Consider the following 23,026-nt stretch of genomic DNA (forward strand, 5'->3'; position numbering starts at 1 on the left):
TACACTAGCCTTCTTTTCCAATGCCATCAACATTCCTAGCTCCTCCTTTTCCTATAACACCTTTTGTCTTCTCCTTGCCTTTCCCTTATGTCTACCATAAGTTCCATGTTTTTCCTCAGCACATCCTAGCCCCCTGTAAATTCCTACACGTGTACTTGCATACTCAGTCATTCAGTTGTGTCCAACTCTATTGTGACCCCATGGACTGTAGCCCTCTAGGCTCCTCTGTCCATGGGATTCTCAAGCAAGAATACTGGAGTAGGTTGCTGTTTCTTCCTCCAGGGCATCTTCCCAACCCAGGAATCAAACCTGTGTCTCTTGTGTCTCCTGCATTGGCAGGCGAATTATTTACCACTGGCATCACCTGGGAAGATCATCAACAATTCTTTAGGGAACTTTTACTTGAAAATGATAGGTAAGGCTTCCACCACCACCACCTTATACCTTATGTTTTAATAGAAACACACATGTCTTTGTAAAATCATCCCAGTAACATGTATTCCTGAGTGCTGAAGAATTGATGCTTTTGAATGGTGGTATTAGAGAAGACTCTTGAGAGTCCCTCGGACTGCAAGGAGATCCAACCAGTCCATCCTAAAGAAAATCAGTCCTGAATATTCATTGAAAGGCCTGATGCTGAAGCTGAAACTCCAGTTCTTTGGCCACCTGATGGAAAGAACTGACTCATTTGAAAAGACCCTGATGCTGGGAAAAATTGAAGGCAGGAGGAGAAGGGGAGGACAGAGGATGAGATGGTTGGATGGCATCACCGACTCAATGGACATGAGTTTAGGTAAACTCCAGGAGTTGGGATGGACAGGAAGGCCTGGCGTGCTACAGTCCATGGGGTCACAAAGAGCTGGACATGACTGAGCGACTGAACTGAACTGAACATGTATTCAATTTAACTTATTTTTTCATCTGTATGTGTCCCACAGTTGACTATAAGTTTATTGAATTCTGAACATTAAGTTCACTTCCTGGCACATATGGTAAGCAAATGCATGGTTGGTGAGAAGAAATCAAAGAATTAAAACATTTATTTATTACTTCCTCTGAGTTAGATAGAGCTTACCTTGTGGCTCCCCTGGTAAAGAATCCGCTTGAAATGCAGGAGACCTGGGTTCGATCCCTAGGTTGGGAAAATCCCCTGTAGAATGGAAAGGCTACCCACTCCAGTATTCTGGCCTAGAGAATTCCATGGACTGTATAGTCCATGGGGTCACAAAGAGTTGGACATGACTGGGTGACTTTCACTTTCACTGAGTTAGATAGAATACTTTATACAGAAACATGTAGGCTATGTATCCATCTATAGTGGTCTTATCCTAGATTTGTAATTTCAAAGTTTAATGGCCAATTATTGGCATGTAATTGTTTTGATACTTTACATTCATGGTACAAGGAGTTCAACTACTGACTACTGTGCATTTCAAATCCTTGGTGCCAACAAGGTAGTGAGCTGAAAAATAGATTTTAAAAAATCAAATGAGATTCTACTCAGGGAGTGATATATACTACCATACATTTATGGGGAAAATAGCCTAAAATACAAATTGAAAGGGTAAGAGTTACCTGAAACAGTGTAACACCAACCAGAGCACTGCATGGGGATAGATAGCAAATTGTATATAAAATATCAATAGACATACAGAGATCAATTATTCTCTGTGCTTCATGTTAAACTGCTGTCAGCAGTGACATTATGGTCTCCATGTATTAAAATAAAAGCAGCACATGATAATCTACCTGCTTCTGTTGGGCAACATGTCATGGGGCATATAGGAAATTGGTGAGTAATGGTGAATTTATCACATGTTTCAGATATTGATAACACATGTTCAGAGCTATTGCAAGGATGAGAGAGTATGTGATGATGCTAAACTATTTACTGTCCAAGTGTAGTCCTGCCATAAGCTGATGACAATTGGATTTCAAATCTTTTCTCAAAAATTCTTTTCTCATTTTCTTCTTTGAAGAACCCCTGTCACATCCATACTGACTCATCCTTACTTCATCAACAACATTGATCCATACATCCAAGTGAACAGTTTCATAAGTTCCATTTATTTTGGTTGAATAGACATTGACTGGGGGCTTCCTTGTTGGCTTAGCAGTAAAGAATCCACCTGCAATGCAGGAGAAATGGGTTTTATCCCTGGGTTGGGAAGATCACCTGGAGAAGGGAATGGCTAACCATTCCAGTATCCTTGCCTGGGAAATCTCATGGGCAGAAGAACCTGTTGTGCTAAAGTCCATGGGGTCACAAAAGAGTCCTAAATGTCTAGCAACTAAAACCAATACAACTACCAGAGATATTGATTAATCCTGAATTTATGATTATAAACTGTTCTTGTAGGTAACTCTTTAAATTCAGGAAAGCATAATAATGATAAAACCATACACACTCTTTGAAGCCTAAAAAAGATAAACCTGTTTAATCTTGCTTAATTTCTTATTACCAGATTGATTTGGACAAATCATTTAATCCATGAGACTTAATTTCTTATCTGTCAAATGGAGATAAAAAAAAAATCTGGAAGCAAGTGTCTGTAAAAAACTACTAGGAACTCTTTAAGTGTTAGTTCTCTTCTTCACTTCAAAATAAATCATATTTAGTAAAAAATAAACAAGAGGGGGTATGAATGAGCAACATGAACTTCATCTGGCATTTGCTACTCTATCATCTTTGTGCATTTAAGTTTGAAGTGTTTCCACATTTTCTGAAATACAGTTTTATTAGTGAAAGCAAGATTTCATAATGCACAACATGGTCTCCAAAATTAATCAGATTAAATTTTTCATTTCATATCTAATATTTACCATTATTCTAATGATAAGATTGCATTCATAATGTTTCATCATTTGGCTTAGATCTAAAATCTAAGACTTAAAATCATGTGCATGGTTTCTTATGTGAATCATCTTGGCAAGATATTAACATCAATATGAGTTTAAAGGCTGATAAATTTCCACAAATCATTGAATCAACAACCTGTTATCGAGCTATAATTCAACTATAAATGGTAAGAGACTTACCACAAAATGATCTGTAACTTCAAGTGCTTTTTCTTTTTAAAATAACTATTTTCTAAAAACTGGCTTATTTTTGCCATTTATGACAACCATAAAAATAGAAAAAGAAAGGTTAATGGATTATTTTTTAAAGAAAAGACATAACACATTCACTGAAATTTACTGTCTGTTTTTAGTAGTATAAAATGTTGATGTTTTGGTACTATGTGATGGTCACTGAGAAATAAATGTAAATTGTCTTAATATTAGGGATCAGCATCATTTAAAAGAGGTTTAGTGAAGCTTTGTTTTGTTTTAAAAATCAAGTGTCAGTCCAATTTCACTCAGTAATTTTAATTTAGGAGTTAAGTTTTAACAAACTCCTGTGCAGAAACCTTGAAGTGATACTCTTATTTTCCATTGTTATAAAAGGGAAACAAAAATTTCTCTAAAAAGAGCCATCAAAGAAATAAAAATATAGAGAGAAACATTGTCTTCTGATAAAAAGGATCTTGCACACACACATAACCCTTTCAGACAAGCTCCTGAGCAGGGTCATTTCAAGATGAACTCGCCCAGCTTGAGCTCACTGTACCCACTGACCGTGGATGAATATGGATGGAAAAACAAGTTGCTTTTACTCCCATCTAGGATATCAGGGCAACCCCAGTTATCTTTTTAATCACGACATAATTAGGCATGTTGGGTACTGAACTTTCACCTTTCAAACTCTAAGGTATACTCACCAATGTTTCTTAGGTCTCTCATTCTCAGGTGATCCATGATGGCACTGACCTTCTACTGGCCTTGGGTTAGGCATGTGGGCATTAGGATCTTTTTCCCCTTTCCTATGGGGCTAAAGGAAAAAAAAAAAAAATCATACTATTCCCCATCACACATACAGCTCTGTGCAAAAAAATCCAGACATGGATCAAGCTCCTCCTTGGCCCCCCAGGTTTCTCTTTTCCAGAGGCTGGAAGGCAGGATGGCTTGAGGAATTCAGCAAAAATATTTGACCACTTTTTAGAGAGTTCTACCAGGATGTGTCCAGCATTTTGCTTTTGAATGCATGGTCTTTGACACCTTTTGTCATAACATGGGGGCATCAGTTAAAACTCTCCAAGGAAATGGAAAAATCAGTTTAAAATCCTTCTAAACAAAATCATGAAATCCCCAACACCTGTCTACACAACACCCTAAGGAGATTAAGTAATTGGCCTAATAACCCAGGGAGAAGGAAGAATGACCAGAATTCCAATGCAAATCACCTGAACCGACTATAGTTTACAAGGTGGAATCTTAGTGGGCACTTGAGTTTACTGGCATTATTTGTCAAGGACCTTCCTCAAGTTTAGGGCAGCAAGTCTGATTTCCAGCTTCACTCATTGAAGAAAATGAGATCATTAGTACACTGTCAGACTTCTAAATGCCTGGGTTCAGGCAGAGAACAACCAAATCCTCCTGGTGAAGGACTCTAGACCCTGTATTAATTCAATAAACTAAGACAGTGTAAAGCAAATGGCCAATAAAGCAAGGCCTTATTTAGAGAGTTAATTCTTAAGTAGGTGGATAAGGAGTCCAGGACCCTCAAGGAGGAAGGGGTCTGGGACCCTCAAGGAGGAGAAAAAGGATAAACTTTTTTTCCTACATTCCTTCTTCTTTGTCACATAAAACTTTTTCTTTTTCTTTAAGCCCAGAGCTAATGATTACGTAACAAAACAATGCATCTTGCTCAAGGGTATGTTTTTCCTTAACCTCTGTTCAGTTCAGTTCAGTTGCTGAGTCATGTCCGACTTTTTGTGACCCCATGGAAGCAGCACCCCAGGCCTCCCTTTCCACCAACAACTCACAGAGTTTCCTCAAATTCATGTCCATCTAGTGGGTGATGCCATCCAACCATCTCATTGTCTGTCAACCACTTCTCCTCCTGCCTTCAATCTTTCCCAGCATCAAGGTATTTTCAAATGAGTCAGTTCTTCAAATCAGGTAGCCAAAGTACTGGAGTTACAGCTTCAGCATCAGTGCTTAGTATTCAGGACTGATTTCCTTTAGGATGGACTGGTTGGATCTCCTTGCAGTCCAAGGGACTCTCAAGAGTCTTCTCCAATATCACAGTTCAAAAGCATCAATTATTTCACACTCAGATTTCTTGATAGTCCTATGCTCACATACATACATTACTACTGGAAAAACCATAGCTTTGACTAGATGGACCTTTGTCGGCAAAGTAATGTCTCTGCTTTTTAATATGCTGTCTAGGTTGGTCATAGCTTTTCTTCCAAAGAGCAAGTGTCTTTTAAGTTCATGGCTGCAGTCACCATCTGAAGTGACTTTGGATACCACCCCCCACCCCTGCCAAAATAAAGTCTGTCATTATTTCCATTGTTTCCCCATGTATTTGCCAAGAAGTGATGGGAACAGATGCCATGAACTTAGTTATCTGAATGTTGAGTTTTAAGCCAAATTTTTCACTCTCATCTTTAACTTTCATCAAGAGGTTCTTCTTCCTTTTCTGCCATAAGGGTGGTGTCATCTGTATACCTGAGGTTATTGATATTTCTCCTGGCAATCTTGATTCCAGATTGTTTTTCATCCAGTCCAGCATTTCTGAGGATGTACTTTGCATATAAATTAAATAAGCAGTGTGAAAAATACAGCATTGACATACTCCTTTCCCAATTTGGAACCAGTCTGTTTTTCCATGTACAGTTCTATCTGTTGTTTCTTGACCTGTATACAGAATTCTCAGGAGGCAGGTCAGGTGGTCTGGTATTCCCATCTCTTGAATTTTCCACAGTTTGTTGTGATCCATACAGTCAAAGCCTTTGGCATAGTGAATAAAGCAGAAGTACATGTTTGGGATTTTTTTGGAACTTTCTTGCTTTTTCTTTGATCCAACCAATGCTGGCAATTTGATCTCTGGTTCTTCTACCTTTTCTAAAGCCAGCTTGACCATCTAGAAGTGCACAGTTCATGTACTGTTGAAGCCTGTCGTGGAGAATTTTGAGCATTATTTTGCTACTGTGTGAGATGAGAATAATTATGCAGTAGGTTGAGCATTCTTTGGCATTGCCTTTCTTTGGGAATGGAATGAAAACTGACCTTTTCTCATCCTGTGGCCACTGCTGAGTTTTCCACATTTGCTGCCATATTGAATGCAGCACTTTAACAGCATCATCTTTTAGGATTTGAAATAGCTCAACTGGAATTCTATCACCTCCACTAGCTTTTTTCATAATGATGCTTCCTAAGGCCCACTTGACTTCACATTCCAGGATGTCTGGCCCTAGGTGAGTGATCACACCATCGTGATTATCTGGGTCGTGAAGATCTTCTTTGTACAGTTCTTCTGTGTATTCTTGCCACTTCTTCTTAATATCTTCTGCTTCTCTTAGGTCCATACCATTTCTGTCCTTTAATGAGCCCATTTTGGCATGATAAGTTCTTTTGGTATCTCTGATTTCTTGAAGAGATCTCTAGTCTTTCCCATTCTATTGTTTAACTCTATTTCTTTTCATTGATCTTTGAGGAATGCTTCCTCATCTCTCCTTGCTATTCTTTGGAACTCTGCATTCTAATGGGTATATGTTTCCTTTTCTCCTTTGCCTTTTGTTTTTCTTCTTTTCACAGCCATTTGTAAGGCCTCCTCAGATAGCCATTTTGCCTTTTTGTATTTCTTTTTCTTGGGGATGGTCTTGATCCCTGTCTCCTGTACAATGTCATGAACCTCCATCCATAGTTCTTCAGGCACTCTGTCTATCAGATCTAGTCCTTTGAATCTATTTTTCACTTCTATTGTGTAATCATAAGGAATTTGATCTAGGTCATACATTAATGGTCTAGTGGTTTCCCCTACTTTCTTCAATTTAAGTCTGAATTTGGCAATAAGAAGGTCACGATCTGAGCCACAGTCAGTTCCCAGTCTTGTTTTTTCTGACTATATAGAGCTTCTCCATCTTGGCTGCAAAGAATATAATCAATCTGATTTTTGTAATGACCATCTGGTGAACTCCATGTGTAGAGTCTTCTGTTGTGTTGTTGGACAAAGGTGTTTGCTATGACCAGTGCGTTCTCTTGGCAAAACTCTGTTAGCCTTTGCCTTGCTTCATTCTGTACTCCAAGGCCAAATTTCTCTGTTACTCCAGGTGTTTCTTGACTTCCTACTTTTGTATTCCAGTCCCCTATAATGAAAAGGACATCTTTTTTGGGTGTTTGTTCTAGAAGATCTTGTAGGCCTTCATAGAACTGTTCAACTTCAGTTTCTTCAGTTTTACTGGTCAGGGCATAGACATGGATTACTGTGATATTGAATTGTTTGCCTTGGAAAAAACATATCATTCTCTTGTTTTTGAGATTGCATCCAAGTACTGCATTTTGGAATCTTTTGTTGACTATGATGGCTACTCCATTTCTTCTAAGGGATTCTTGCCCACAGTAGCAGATATAATGGTCATCAGAGTTAAATTCACCCATTCCAGTTCGTTTTAGTTCACTGATTCCTAAAATGTCCACGTTCACTCTTGCCATCTCCTATTTGACCACTTCCAATTTGCCTTGATTCTTGGACCTAACATTCCAGGTTCTAATGCAATATTGCTCTTTACAACATTGGACTTTCCTTCCATCACCAGTCACATCCACAACTGGGTGTTGTTTTTGCTTTGGTCCTGTCTCTTTATTCTTTCTGGAGTTAGTGCTCCACTGATCTCCAGTAGCATATTGGGCATCTACTGACCTGGGGGATTCATCTTTCAGTGTCCTCTCATTTTTCCTTCTCATACTGTTCATGGGCAAGAATCCTGAAGTGGTTTGCCATTCCTTTCTCCAGTGGACCACATTTTGTCAGAACTCTCCACAATGACCCAGCCATCTTGGGTGGCCCTACATGGCATGGCTCATAGCTTCATTGAGTGAGACAATGCCGGTGCTAGCTGGCAAAGTCGATCAGGTCCCAAGAACATGCACGGCTGTGCTAAGAAAGAAACTAAAGCAAGAGACTACAACAAAGATGGGGTCAAGAGGTTGAGACACGTCTCCACGAAGGGATGCAGTCTGACACCAACTTTATTCAGCATCTCATATTTATACAGAAGAGTGAGAAAGACAAGACAGTTGACATTTTTTATTGGTTGACCTATACATCTTACAAACAGTCACAAGAAATCTTGAGAGCATGGGAATGGCACCCTGTTATTATTTCTTACACCAGATAATATTTCTCTGTGCGTGAGAAGTTTGCACAGAACTCCAGGTGCCTGCAGTAAATAAGCGCCTAATCTCTGAGGTGGCGGGACAGAGAGCTATGTTTGCAAGCAAACCCTCAAGGACTGAGGCAGCTCCCAGAGCTGTGTCCTTAGGACAAAGGACCCCGTTCTCACGGGCAGCTCCCCGCAAGACAAGGCTGTGGTCTTGTGTACCAATGAGTATATAACAACAATGTATCTTGTTTGAGGACATGTTTCTGCTTCTTAAGAACCTTCTGACTAATCCCAGGGTCTTAAAATGTACATTGTGGACATGAATATGGTAAGACCTCTACGGCCTTGAGACATTCTTTTGATTTACTGTAATTGAAAAAGTTGAAAAAGTATATAAGTATATAGATCCCTTGCTAGACTAGCGAGGGGGCACTCTCCATCTCCCTGATTATGTCAGAAGCTTTCTCTGTCCCTTTTTCACTGAAATAGAACTTCTGCCACATGAATTTATGAGCATCTGAAGCTTTGTCCCTAGTCCTGAAGCCAAATCATCTTCTTCAGAGATCACAAATCCGACATCATTCACGATAAGCTATCATTGTGAGGGAAAAAATAATATTTTAAACAGGGAGGCTGCTATAATTCATGTTTCTTTTAAGGAACAGGAGTACTTAAAAGATTACTCTGCCATTCCATACAGTGTCCTTATCATTGTCAAGGCCAAACTACAATCTCAGCAATACAGGAGAAGAACAAATTGTTGTGAGAATCTAGTGATGCCTCACATTTGTCTGCAGTGGGACACAATTGCAGAATGAAAAAAAAAATTAAAAAAGAACACATGGAATGAAAAGACAACAAAGTTCAGAGAAGGGACACAGCATGGACAATGAATGTCCACAAAATTGATCAGGACAACCATGTGAGAACCACAGTTGACAGTGACATTTACAACACACACATGGCAGAGCTCAATGCTTGAGAGCAAGAATCCCTAAGATTGAGTGGATACAATAGAGCCAGGTTTGCAGAGGAATTGGAGGGCAGCACAAAGAGAGTGTGATGGAAACTGTGTGGTAAAGTAAGAAAACACAATGAAAAACAAAATTTGAACAAAGAACTGAGACCCTTGGATTCCAGGAACATGTTTACAGTTAATTTTCTGGTCAGTCTCTCTGTACTTCAATTTTCTTGTCTATAAAATGAGGATATTATAATGTTGTTAAAATTTTTTTACAGCTGTGATACTGTCATGTAAGAAGAATCAGTAAACAAAAGGAACTGTTGAAGTTTGTGACAATTGAAATGACATTCCAGAATCACTATTTTAGTAAGTTCAGTGATGTGAGAAGGCATTTCTGGAGGCAGAGAAAAGGTGACCCTGTAAATCCTGTTTGCATAAAATATAAAATACACTAGGATAATGAGAGTGGAATTTGAAAAGAATATAACTTCCAGAGGTACTCTCTGCAATTCAGTAGCCACTAACAACATGCAGCTAGTTTGTTTGTTTTGTTTTTTTTTAATAAGACCTTTATTGAGGTATAATTGACATACAGTAAAAGCTGAGCATGGAAGAGTTGATACTTTACAATTGTGGTGCTGGAGAAGACTCTTGAGAGACCCTAGGACTACAAGAAGATCAAGCCAGTCAATCCTAAAGGAAATCAACTCTGGATATTTACTGGAAGGACTGATGCTGAAGCTGAAGCTGCAGCTCCAATGCTTTGGCCACCTGAATCAATGGACCCACTCATCGGGAAAGAACCTGATGCTGGAAAAAATTGAAGGCAAAAGGAGAAGGGAGTGGCAGAGGATGAGATGGTTAGATAGCACCACTGACTCAATGAACATGAATTTGAGCAAACTCCGGGAGATAGTGGAGGACAAAGGAGTCTAGCGTACCGCAGTCCATGGGTTCACAAAGGTCAGATATGGCTTAGTGACTGAAAAATAACAATAAAAAATTACTTATGTTTAAAGCGTACAACTTAGTGACTTTTGTCAACACAATCAAGATACTATGCATCACCCCCAAAGTCCCCCCTCAGTCTGTTTATAAACCCTTTCTCCCAACTTCATTCTCTTCCATTCCCAGCTACCAGTGAACTACTTTCTGTCAGTAAAAGTAAATTTGAATTATTTAGAATATTATATAAGTGAATTCCACAATATGTTTTATTTTAAACTAAACTTCTGTTACTTGATGCAATTATTTTGTGACTCATCCATGTTGTTTACGTTGATAGTTTATTACTTTGCTAAGTAGCATTACAAAGTATGAATGTACTACAGTCTGCTTATTCACTTGTTGGACTTTTAGGCTGTTTCCAGTTCTGTCTATGACAACTAAGCTACAATCAACATTTTTGTACATGTCTTTGTTTCATTTCCTTTGGGCAGAAAACCAGCTGCATCATGTGGTAAGTCAATGTTTAATTTTTAAAAGAAACTACTAGGTTGTCTTTTAAAGCAATTATGCCATTTTACATTTCTGCCAAACGTGTGGGAGAGTTTCAGTTAGCAGCACATCAGTCTTCTTGGCTACTCCAATAGGCTTGTAGTGACATTTTGTGATTCTAAACTGATGTTGAATATGTTCCCATATTTTTATTTGCCATCAGTATATCTTCCTTAAAGTGTCTTTTCAAATAGTTTGCCTATTTTTAAAACTAGATTCTGTGTTCTCTTCTTAAGGTTTAATATTTCACAACATATTCTGAACCCATTTCTTTCATCAGGAGCTTCACTTGCTAGCAATTTTTCCCAGTTTGTGGCTTCTTTTTCCATCCAAGAAAAACTGACTTTGATAAAGTCAAATCTTTACATGGGTTATTTTGTGGGTTATGTTATTTTATTTTGTTGTTATATCTAAGAAACCAGTGACTAATCAAAGTCACACAATTTTTATCCATTTTTCCTTTCTAAAATTTTTATTGCCTTAGGTTTTATATTTACAATCCATTTTGAAATATTTTCTTTGTATACGGTGGATGATATTGATTAAAGTTCATTAGTTTGCATATGGATAAACAATTGTTTCAGTTCCACTTGTTAAAAAGGCCACCTCCCAGAATATTGGAAATAAAAGCAAAAATAAACAAATGGGACCTAATTAAACTTAAAAGCTTCTGCACATCAAAGGAAACTATTAGCAAGGTGAAAAGACAGCCTTCAGAATGGGAGAAAATAATAGCAAATGAAGCAACCGACAAACAACTAATCTCAAAAATATACAAGCAACTCCTACAGCTCAACTCCAGAAAAATAAATGACCCAATCAAAAAATGGGCTAAAGATCTAAATAGACATTTCTCCAAAGAAGACATACAGATGGCTAACAAACACATGAAAAGATGCTCAACATCACTCATTATCAGAGAAATGCAAATCAAAACCACTATGAGATACCATTTCACACCAGTCAGAATGGCTGCGATCCAAAAGTCTACAAATAATAAATGCTGGAGAGGGTGTGGAGAAAAGGGAACCCTCTTACACTGTTGGTGGGAATGCAAACTAGTACAGCCACTATGGAGAACAGTGTGGAGATTCCTTAAAAAACTGGAAATAGAACTGCCTTATGATCCAGCAATCCCACTGCTGGGCATACACACTGAGGAAACCAGAAGGGAAAGAGACACGTGTACCCCAGTGTTCATCACAGCACTGTTTATAATAGCCAGGACATGGAAGCAACCTAGATGTCCATCAGCAGATGAATGGATAAGAAAGCAGTGGTACATATACACAATGGAGTATTACTCAGCCATTAAAAAGAATACATTTGAATCAGTTCTAATGAGGTGGATGAAACTGGAGCCTATTATACAGAGTGAAGTAAGCCAGAAGGAAAAACACCAATACAGTATACTAACGCATATATATGGAATTTAGAAAGATGGTAACGATAACCCTGTATACGAGACAGCAAAAGAGACACTGATGTATAGAACAGGCTTATGGACTCTGTGGGAGAGGGAGAGGGTGGGAAGATTTGGGAGAATGGCATTGAAACATGTGAAATGTCATGTATGAAACGAGATGCCAGTCCAGGTTCAATGCACGATGCTGGATGCTTGGGGCTGGTGCACTGGGATGACCCAGAGGGATGGTATGGGGAGGGAGGAGGGAGGAGGGTTCAGGATGGGGAACACATGAGAAATAAAGGAATATAAAAAAAAAAAAAAAAAAAAAGAGAGAGAAAAAAAAGAAAAAAAATATAATACTCAAATAAATTGTTTTTGCAACTTTCTCATAAATCATTTGACTCTATTTATGTCTCTATGTGTTCTACTCTGTTCCATTGATGTATTTATCTATCTTAAGACCAATATCATACTAATTTTGATTACCATAGCTTTCTGAAAAGTCTTGTATCCAGGTAGTATAACTCCTCCAAATTTACATCTTCATATAAATTTTAGAATTAGCATACTACTTTTTACAAAACAACAACATAAACAACAACAAAAAGCACCACTTTCTACATACTGGATCATAAGCACTTGACAGTATTGAATCTTATAATCTATGAACACAGTTGTCTCTCCATTTATTTATATATTTTCAATTTCTCTCAGCAATGTGTTATAGTTTTAAATGTATAAGTCTTGGACATCTTTTTTCCAAATTTATCCCTAAATATTTCATAGTTTATGCCACTTTATGGAGACATGATAAAATGTGTGTTTTCTAAGCAGAATGTATATTACAGTACTAATTGGAAGAAACATATATGATGCAATGTTTTGTCAACTTAGTCTTCTCAGAGGTCTTTTCTGTTTTGTTGAAAGTATATGTTTTAGATTTTTGAAAAGTGTTTCTTGTATTAATTGCCAAAATGCCTTGTCATCATTCTCAAGTCACTGAAAGTTATAATGAATATAAAAATGGCTCTAAATATGTCAATTCCTTATTTAATGCTTCTGAAAGTTTTTCACATCTTGGCTGCTATAGGTTGAATATTTGTGACCAAATTCAATTTATATATTAGAACCTAGTTCCCAGTGTGATGGTATTTAGAAATGGGACTTTTGGGAGGTGATTAGGTCCTGAGATTGGAGTCTTCATAAATGAGATGAGTGCCCTTCTAAAACACCCCAGAGAGCTCCGTTGCCTGTCTGCCATGTGGAGACAGTGAGATGATGGCTATCTGTGAACCAGGAAGCTGGCCCTCACTGGACGTGTACTCAATGGTGCCTTGATCTTGTACTTGCAGCCTTCAAAATGATGAGAAATAAATGTTTGTTGTATAAGCCACCCAGTCCATGGTACATGGTTATAGCAGCCAAAGCCAATAAAACAATTGCATAATAAAATGTAATGATGTTTGTATGACATGCTGGAATAAGTAGGAGGAGAGTTGGGTATATTTGTAGGATTAGTGAAAGTAAATTAATTACATTTCCATTTTATAATTATATAAAATTATTGCAGTAATCATACATACCAGAATATATGGCACTCGGTATAGCTTTTAGGAGCTTATCTTAAATTCCTTACGTTAGAGGAAATATAATCAACATCCTTTTAAGTTAGCAGTTTTCCAATACTCTAAATGTGGGAAATCAAAATAGCTAACAATAAATACATCTCTGGCAAAGATATCAACAACAATTGTAACATGGCAATTTAAAATTATTTACTTCTATTAAGCAAAAAGAAAACATATTCTGTAAGCAAACGTATTGATTTCTGTAAGTGCTAAAATATATTCTCAATACTTTTCACTAATTATGTGTCTAATTAGAACTTTAGGAAAAATCACACTGAAAAACTGTGTAGGTTCCTAAAAATATTGATGTTAGAAATGAATTACTCAGGGAGGGAATTGTCTGGTATATGGACTAGACATGGAGTCCCAGGGGCTTTTTAAACATCAACAAGGACCATTTTTGTCACGCTTGTGTTCCTTTTCACCGTGGTTGAGACAGCTGACAAGCAGTCTCCATGCTACAGCACACAGATTCCCCAGACACCATGGGCTTTCAACAATCTTAATCCATCTCGTTGGATTTCAAGAGTTTCAATAAAACAGGGAAACCAGGAGGCTTGTTTTCTTCATGTGCACTGCAATAAGAACTATATTACTGCAAAACTGAAGAGGATTAGTGATTATACCATCTGGTTTCATTTTTAATAATAATAATCATATTATTATTATTGTTAGAACACAATTTTTATTCTCAAGTGAAATAAGTGTGGGAATTCTTAACTCAGTATCAAAGTTCAACCATATTACAAAAGAAATAAATCAGCTTTTCATTTGTTTTAATGTAATACATGTGACAATAGCCTAGAAAAAGTTTGACTTACATTCCCAGGTAGCTCAAATGTTAAAACAAAATCTCCCTGCAATGTGAGAGACCTGGGTTAGATCTCTGGGCCGGGAGGATCCCCTGGAGAAGGGCACGGTAACCCACTCTAGTATTCTTGCCTGGAGAATTCCTTGAACAGAAGAGCCTGGCAGGCCGTGAGTCACAGAGTCCCATACAACTGAGTGATTTTCACTCCATTTCAAATTCACATTGAGGTTAAAGTCTATACTTTGCCTCTGATAAAATTTAGGAAGCAATAGAACTTTGAATAATACTTTTTGCAACTCCCCATCATCTTTCAGTGGACACATTGTTTGTTGTTCAGTCTCTAAATTGTGTCTGACTCTTTGTGACCCCATGGACTGCAGCACGCCAGGCTGTCCTTCACTATCTCGCAGAGTTCACAGAAATTCATGACCCTTGAGTCAGTGATGCTTTCTAACCACCTCACCTCTGCTGCCCACTTAACCTTTTGTTTTCAGTCTTTCCCAGATCAGGATCTTTTCCAATGAGTCAGATCCTCTCATCAGGTGCCCAAAGTATTGGAGCTTCAGCTTCAGCATCAGACCTTTCAATGAATATTCAGGGTTGTTTTCCTTTAGGATTGACTGGCTTGTGTCACCTTGACAAGGTCCTTCTCAGGCTCCTCTGCCTTTTCTAAAGCCAGCTTGAGCATTTTGAAGTTCACGGTTCACGTATTGCTGAAGCCTGGCTTGGAGACTTTTTAGCATTACTTTACTAGCATGTGAGATGTGTGCAATTGTGCAGTAGTTTGAGCATGCTTTAGCATTGCCTTTCTTTGGGAATGGAATGAAAACTGACTTTTTCCAGCCCTGTGGCCACTGCAGAGTTTTCCAAATTCGCTGGCACATTGAGTGCAGCACTTTCACTGCATTGTCTTTTAGGATTTGAAATAGCTCAACTGGAATTCCATCACCTCCATTAGCTTTGTTTGCTTCCTAAGGCCCCTTGACTTCACATTCCAGGATGTCTGGCTCTAGGTGAGTGATCACACCATTGAAGTTATCTGGGTCATGAAGTTATTTTTGTATAGTTCTTCTGGGTATTCTTGCCACCTCTTCTTAATAGCTTCTGCTTCTGTTAAGTCCATACAATTTCTGTTCTTTATTGAGCACATCTTTGCATGAAATTTTCCCTTGATATCTGTAATTTTCTTGAAGAGATCACTAGTTTTTCCCATTCTATTGTTTCCATCTATTTCTTTGTACTGATCTCTGAGGAAAGCCTTCTTATCTCTCCTTACTATTCTTACGAACCCTGCATTCAAATGGGTATATCTTTCCTTTCCTCCTTTGTTTTTTACTTCTCTTTCTTTCACAGCTATTTGTAAGGCCTCCTCAGATAGCCATTTTGCTTTTTTGCCTTACTTTTTCTTGGGGCTGGTCTTGATTCCTGCCTCCTGTACAATGTCATAAATCCCTGTCCATAGTTCTTCAGGCACTCTGTCTATCAGATCTAATCCCTTGAATTTATTTGTCACTTCCACTGCATAATCATAAGGGATTTGATTTAGGTCAAACCTGAATGATCTAGTGGTTTTCCCTACTTATTTCAATTTAAGTCTGAATTTCACAATAAGGAGTTCATGATCCAAGCCACAGTCAGCTCCCAGTCTTGTTTTTGCTGACTGTATAGAGCTTCTCCATCTTTGGCTGCAAAGAGTATAATTAGTCTGATTTTGGTATTGACCATCTGGTGATATCCATGTGTAGGGTCTTGTGTTCTTGGATGAGTATGTTTGCTATGACCAGTGCTTTCTCTTGGCATAACTCTATGAGCCTTTGCCATGCTTCATTCTGTACTCCAAGGCCAAATTTGCCTGTTACCCCAGGTGTTTCTTGACTTCCTACTTTTGCATTCCAGTCCCCTATAATGAAAAGGACATCTTTTTTGGATGTTAGTTTTAGAAGGTCTTGTAGGTCTTCATAGAACCATTCATAGAACTTCAGTTTCTTCAGCATTACTGGTCAGGGCATAGACATGGATTACTGTGATATTGAATGATTTGCCTTGGAAACAAACAGAGATCATTCTGTCATTTTTGAGATTACCTCCAAGTACTGTATTTCAGAATCTTTTGTTTTCTATGATGGCTACTCCATTATTTTTAAGGGATTCTTGCCCACAGTAGCAGATATAATGGTCATCTGAGTTAAATTTACCCATTCCAGTCCATTTTAGTTCACTGATTCCTAAAATGTCAATATTCACTCTTGCCATCTCCTTTTTGACCACTTCCAATTTGCCTTGATTCATGGACCCAGCATTCCAGGTTCCTATGAAATATTGCTCTTTATAGCATCAGACTTTACTTCCATCACCAGTCACATCCACAAGTGTTTGGTTTTTTTTTTTTTTTTTTTTTTGCTTTGCTTTGTTCCTGTCTCTTCATTCTTCAGGAATTAGTTCTCCACTGATCCCCAGTAGCATATTGGGTACCTACTGACCTGGGGAATTCATCTTTCAGTGTCCTATCTTTTTGCATTTTCATTCTCTTCATGGGATTCTCAAGGCAAGAATCCTGAAGTAGTTTGCCATTCCCTTCTCCAATGGACCACCTTTTGTCAGAAGTCTCCACCATGACCCATTTGTCTCAGGTGGCCCTACACGGTATGGCTCATAGTTGCATTGAGTTAGACAAGGCTATGGTCCATGTGATCAGATTCATTAGTTTCTGTGATTGTGGTTTTCAGAGATCAAATTGCCAACATCCGTTGGATCATTGTAAAAGCAAGAGAGTTCCAGAAAAACATCTACTTCTGCTTTGTTGACTATGCCAAAGAAAGACGTTGACTGTGTGCATCACAGCAAACTGTGGAAAATTCTTAAAGAGATGGCAATACCAGACCACCTGACCTCCCTTTTGAGAAATCTGTATGGAGGTCAGGAGGCAACAGTTAGAACTGGACTTGGAACAACGGACTGCTTCCAAATCACAAAAGGAGTACATCAAGGCTGTATATTGTCACCCTGCTTATTTAACTTATATGCAGAATACATCATGAGAAATGCTGTCCTGGATGAAGCACAAGATGGAATTAATGTCAATAACCTCAGATATGCAGATGACACCACCCTGTGGCAGAAAACAAAGAACTAAAGAGCTCTTGATGAAAGTGAAAGAGAAGAGTGAAAAAGTTGGCTTAAAACTCAACATTCAGAAAACTAAGATCATGGCATCTGGTCCCATCACTTCGTGGTGAATAGATGGGGAAAGAATGACAGACTTTATTTGGGTGGGGGGCAGCTCCTAAATCACTGCAGATGGTGACTGCAGCCATGAACTTAAAAGATGCTCGCTCCTTGGAAGAAAAGCTATGACCAACCTAGACAACATATTAAAAAGCAAAGACATTATTTTGCCAACAAAGGTCCATCTAGTCACAGCTAGCCTTGTATGGTTGTGAGAGTTAGACTATAAAGAAAGCTGAGTGCCAAAGAATTGATTGTTTTGAACTGTGGTGTTGGAGAAAACTCTTGAGAGTCCCTTGGACTGCAAAGAGATCCATCCAGTCCATCCTAAATGAAACTAGTCCTGAATATTCATTCATTGGAAGGACTGATGCTGAAGTTGAAATTCCAGTACTTTGGCTACCTGATTTGAAGAACTGCCTCATTGGAAAAGATCCTGATGTTAGGAAAGATTGAAGATGGGAAGAGAAGGGGATGACAGAAGATGAGATGGTTGGATGGCATCACCAACTCAATGGACATGAGTTTGAGCAAACTCTAGCAGTTGATAATGGATAGGGAAGCCTGGCGTGCTGCAGTTCATGGGGTCGCAAAGAGTCAGACACAACTGAGTGACTGAACTGAACTGAACTGAGAATATTAGCATCACCTTTTGCTTGGACTAACAAAGTAGCCTCATTATTAGTCTTCCTCCTCTAATCCATATTCCATCCATAGGTGTCATTTGAAAAAATCCACATGAAATAATTCTCTGCAGTCCAATGGTTAAGATTCCACTTTCCAAAGAAGGAGACACAGTTCTCCTGATTGGAGAACTAAGGCCCTGCATGCTACGTGAGGCTGAATAACATAAATTTTTTTTTCAGTAAATGAGTAAAATAATTTTAAAAATAAAGTTATTATAAAGAAAAGAAAATCCAATTATGTTTCTCCTTTCCTTGAAATCTATGAGCTTCCATTTGCTTTTTTTCTGGGATCCTTTAAATCTTTACAATCTGTGTAACAATAGCCCGAAAACCCTCTTATTGTTTCAATGCCCACACTTAGTTTCAACCTGAATCGTGAATCTTCATGTACAAATCCTAGTTTTCTCTTTGCTTGGAGAATACCCTCCTCACATTCACCCAGCTCCACTTTCGACACATTCCTTAATTCCTTAGGGCTTCCCAGGTCACTCAGTGGTTAAAAATCTGCTTGCCAGTGCAAGAAGATGCAGGAGACTTGGGTTCAGTCCCTGGGTTGGGAGGATCCCCTGGAGAAGGAAATGGCAACCCATTCCAGTATTTCTTGCTGGGAAATCCCATAGACAGAGGAGTCTATGCAGTCTATGGGGGTCTCACAGAGTCAGACAAGACTCAGCAAGTAAACAACAAGAACAACAAATGACAAAGGGGGGAATAGACATGTAATGGGTGCCGAGTCTTTGATGAAGGTGATTAAAATATTTTTAATTTTTAAATTAAAAACCATTTGGGGTGATAGTTGCACAATTCTTTGAAGGCACTAAAGTCACCTAATTATACAATTTAAATGACTGAATTGTAGAGTATATGAATTATATCTTAAAACGGTTAGATGAAAATTTTTAAATTAAGGGGTATAACGGATGATCTCTCATATTTCAAATTCACTTTTTTGATGTCTCACAGCAAGACACTGTTCTAGGATCCAGAGTTTCAACTATCATTAAAACAGACAATGGACTTCTATCATTAACTTCAGGATTTCCCTGGTGGCTCAGCAGTGAAGAATCTGCATGCCAATTCAGGAGATGTTGGCTGGATTCCTGAGTTGGGAGGATGCCCTGGAGAAGGAAATGACAACCCACTCCAGTATTCTTGCCTGTAAAATTCCATGGGGAGAGGAGCCTAGCAGGCTACAGTCCACGCGGTTGCAGAGTCAGACATGACTGAGCATGCACACACTCAGTTCCTTATCTCAGTAGTCCCATGATCAAGGAGATCTTTCCTAACCTCTGAGATTCAATAATTATGCATTTGATGATCCCACAGGAATCTCTATTTCTCTTTTGCAACAACTGTGAACCAGTAACTAATTGTGTATTTAGTCAGATGATGCCTGCAGTTCTTGCAAAAATTTAATTTTGATGATACTAAATCTAGGAAACTGTCAGCATCATGCATAGTAGAAGCCCAATAAATATTTGTTGAATATGCAAACTAGCACTATTCATAAATCCAATAGCCATATCAATGAGAGTAAATAAAGGAATAAACTAACTTGTAGTTATCATCCTAAGGTACCCAAAGTGCTGTCATAGAGAAGTTAGGTGGCCCAAGAAATATCAAGTCCTTAACAATCAAGTAGATTGGCATCTATAATACTATTGTTATTATTCCTATATTACTAAATACAACTTAAAATAAAATTTAAGCCAGTTTAAATCAAATAGAAAACCCTGGTAACTCTACACCCTTTGTATGTATATATACTGAATCACTTAATTTTTCTAAACATTTTTTTCATAGCTGATGCCAAAAATAAAGCTTATTACATAATGAAAATTTTAACTTAGAGTGATAAAATTGACTATCAATTCCAGATGAATAGGCTACAGAACTGGAATGTTTTTTTTTGGAAAAACAAAGCCAGGACAAATATAAAATGTGGCATAAATATTATCGAACATGATTTAAGGACAAATAAAAAGCTCTGTATTTTGTGTTATTTAAAATATTATAATGTTTATATGTGCAATTTAAATTGAAAATAGCCTACTGACATCTATAAGAATGTTCATTATAAATTTTAAGAAAGAAGAGATTAACAAGAAATTTACTTGAAATAGTAAATTTTTTTGCTTAATAGATATTCATTAACATATTCAATATTCCAGATATTATTTTGAGCATTGGGTGATAAAAGATGGGCAAAAGTTTATATTCTCCCTACCTTCACTGTTCCTTATATTAGTCAGAAATCCAGCCATTAATAAAATTATAGTATGACAAAACTAATGGAGAAATTAATTGTTATAAATACATTAAGGCAGGGAACATGATGGTGTGAAGCATATTGCAAAGATGCTTGACTTTTTCTGTGGATTTTGGAATGATTTACAGTATTTGAGGATGAATGTTTAGTTAAGAATTGACTCAGTGAAGGTTTATGAAAACCTGGTAAAGGAAATAATGATGGATTCAGCAACCAAAAATTTTCAAACGCCAGTTTAACAGTGTAACAAATTATATTGTATGTGATACAGAGTTGCTCAATTGGAGAATGGAGGATGTTTAGATGCACAGACACTCACAGTATACACATATAGATAATAGTACATACATGTACACACATATATGAATGAGAGAGCAAAGGGAATAATTCAAGAAGTTAGAAGGAAAAAATTAAAAAGACATAATCTCACCTCATCAGTCTTAATAGAGAACAATGGCCCTGACTAATGGCCCAAAAGATTTTAGCTTCCATTATATTCTCCTTTCTTTTTCATTTGTTTGGTTTTGTTTTCCTCTCTGTCACCTTTCAGAAATAATCTATTAATCAATTAGCTGTGTAAAGTTAATGTTATTAACTTGGTAATCTCCAAAATGCATTCATAGGTAAATATTTCCATTTTACTGAAAAAAAATTATTGGATTATGCTTAGGATAATACATTTAGTCCCGTATTAAATATTGATTATCAATGTTTTAATGAAATGTTATGATGCTTGTGAAGTCATAAACAAAGTTTCAACTTTTTAATATCAAATTAGTCATTGTTACATTAATATTTCATATGTTCCTATAAATGTCTATCCATCCCCTATGTGTGTGATTGTCTTTGCTCAAAAACCAGATTTAATTAAAAAATTCCAGACTTGCTTTACAGGATTATGCAGTGTGTAATTGTATAAAATTCTAAGTCCCCAGTGAATACTTACTACAGAAAAATATCACCATACAGACTCTATAACCCAAGACACATATAGATATCTGATCATCACTAATTGCAGGAGTAAATCATTAAATTTATCCCAGCTACAGTTTTGCATGAGAAAAGTAGGCATTCTAAAATTAAACTTCAAAATTGTTTTAAGGACAAAAATAATGTTCTTAAATTATCTTCCACTTGATGTGTTTACTAAATGTGTCACAACAGATGCAAAATGGTGGAAAGAAAATTAAACTGGGGATGATATAATTTGGGTTTAAGTCTTGACAAAAGCAATTAACTATTTGATTCTTGCATATGATGCTTAACTTCTGAGCATCTGTTTTCTTCTGTATGTATGTGTGTGTGTATATATATATATATATATATATATATATAATAGAAAGAATAAAATCTACCCTGCAGTTCTAAGAGTCAGATTCGATACAGTAAGTTCCTAAAAACGAATGAGTTCCATTCTGAGAGCATGTTCCTAACTCCAACTTGTTCCTAAGTCCAACAAAGTTAACCTAGGTACCCAAATAACACCATCAGCTATATAGTTCTGTACAGTAGTAGATTTATACTGTAATACTTTTCATGTGACTAATACATAAAAACAAATACAGAAAATAAAGGAAACATTTTTAATTGTACAGTATCTTTAAAAAGTACAGTGGTACTGTACAATGGGCTGGCGAGTGAACCAGTGAACCAGCAAGAAGAGTTACTGACCGGAGGAGGGAGAAGAGGTGGGAGATCCTGGAGCTGAAGGATCATCAGCAATAGGAGATGGAGGGCAAGGTGCAATTTCACACATGCCTGATGTGGATGGCAGAGGTTCAGGTTTCTTTTCTGTAACCAGATGAACGTTTGCATCTTTGATAGTTCACAACTTGAAGGTTCATATGTAGGGAACTTAATGTAATATACAAGGAAAGGCAGAAGAACTGAACTGACGTCACCAAATCTTTTGATATAGGACCTTTGAGGGTTTCTCCCATGGTGTTTGTCCTAAGTGGCATTACTTGACCAAGGAAATAGCCAAAAAGACAGAGGTAAGCTGGGGTCACGCAATGTATTTCAAATACCTAGGAAAAAATAACTTCCCCTGCTTGCTATTCCATCAACCACCCCCTCCTCATCCTTGCTTAAAATAAGACCCATGTAGGAAAAATAAAACAAGTAGCATCCAAAGAGACCTACTCTGGATCTTTGCTTCAGAGTCAATTTGTACTATGTATTTCACTGCTGTGAGAATGCTGTATTCATGAGCTATGATTTTTCTTAGCTCAGGTTCATTTGCTGTATGTGAAAACAAAAAAATGAGAGAAATTTATTCTAACACCAATTCAAGGCTAATTTTACTTGAATCTTTATCATTTAACC

At 37.5% G+C, this 23,026-nt stretch overlaps 1 long non-coding RNA gene across 1 annotated transcript in view; it reads left to right on the forward strand.

Annotated features, from left to right (window-relative positions):
- LOC147356999 (uncharacterized) overlaps window positions 1-21,557 on the forward strand; it is a 76,120-nt gene extending 54,563 nt beyond the window's left edge. Inside the window, exons 2-3 of the long non-coding RNA XR_015143707.1 lie at window positions 10,537-10,636; window positions 19,396-21,557. This is a non-coding gene — a long non-coding RNA (uncharacterized LOC147356999). The remainder of the gene's footprint in view (window positions 1-10,536; window positions 10,637-19,395) is intronic.
- The last annotated feature ends 1,469 nt before the right edge of the window (window positions 21,558-23,026 follow it).

This window comes from Bos grunniens, chromosome 16, assembly GCF_055505025.1.
Source record: "Bos grunniens cultivar Pamir isolate PY7600 chromosome 16, Bosgru_T2T1.0, whole genome shotgun sequence".
Taxonomy (NCBI): Eukaryota; Metazoa; Chordata; class Mammalia; order Artiodactyla; family Bovidae; genus Bos; species Bos grunniens.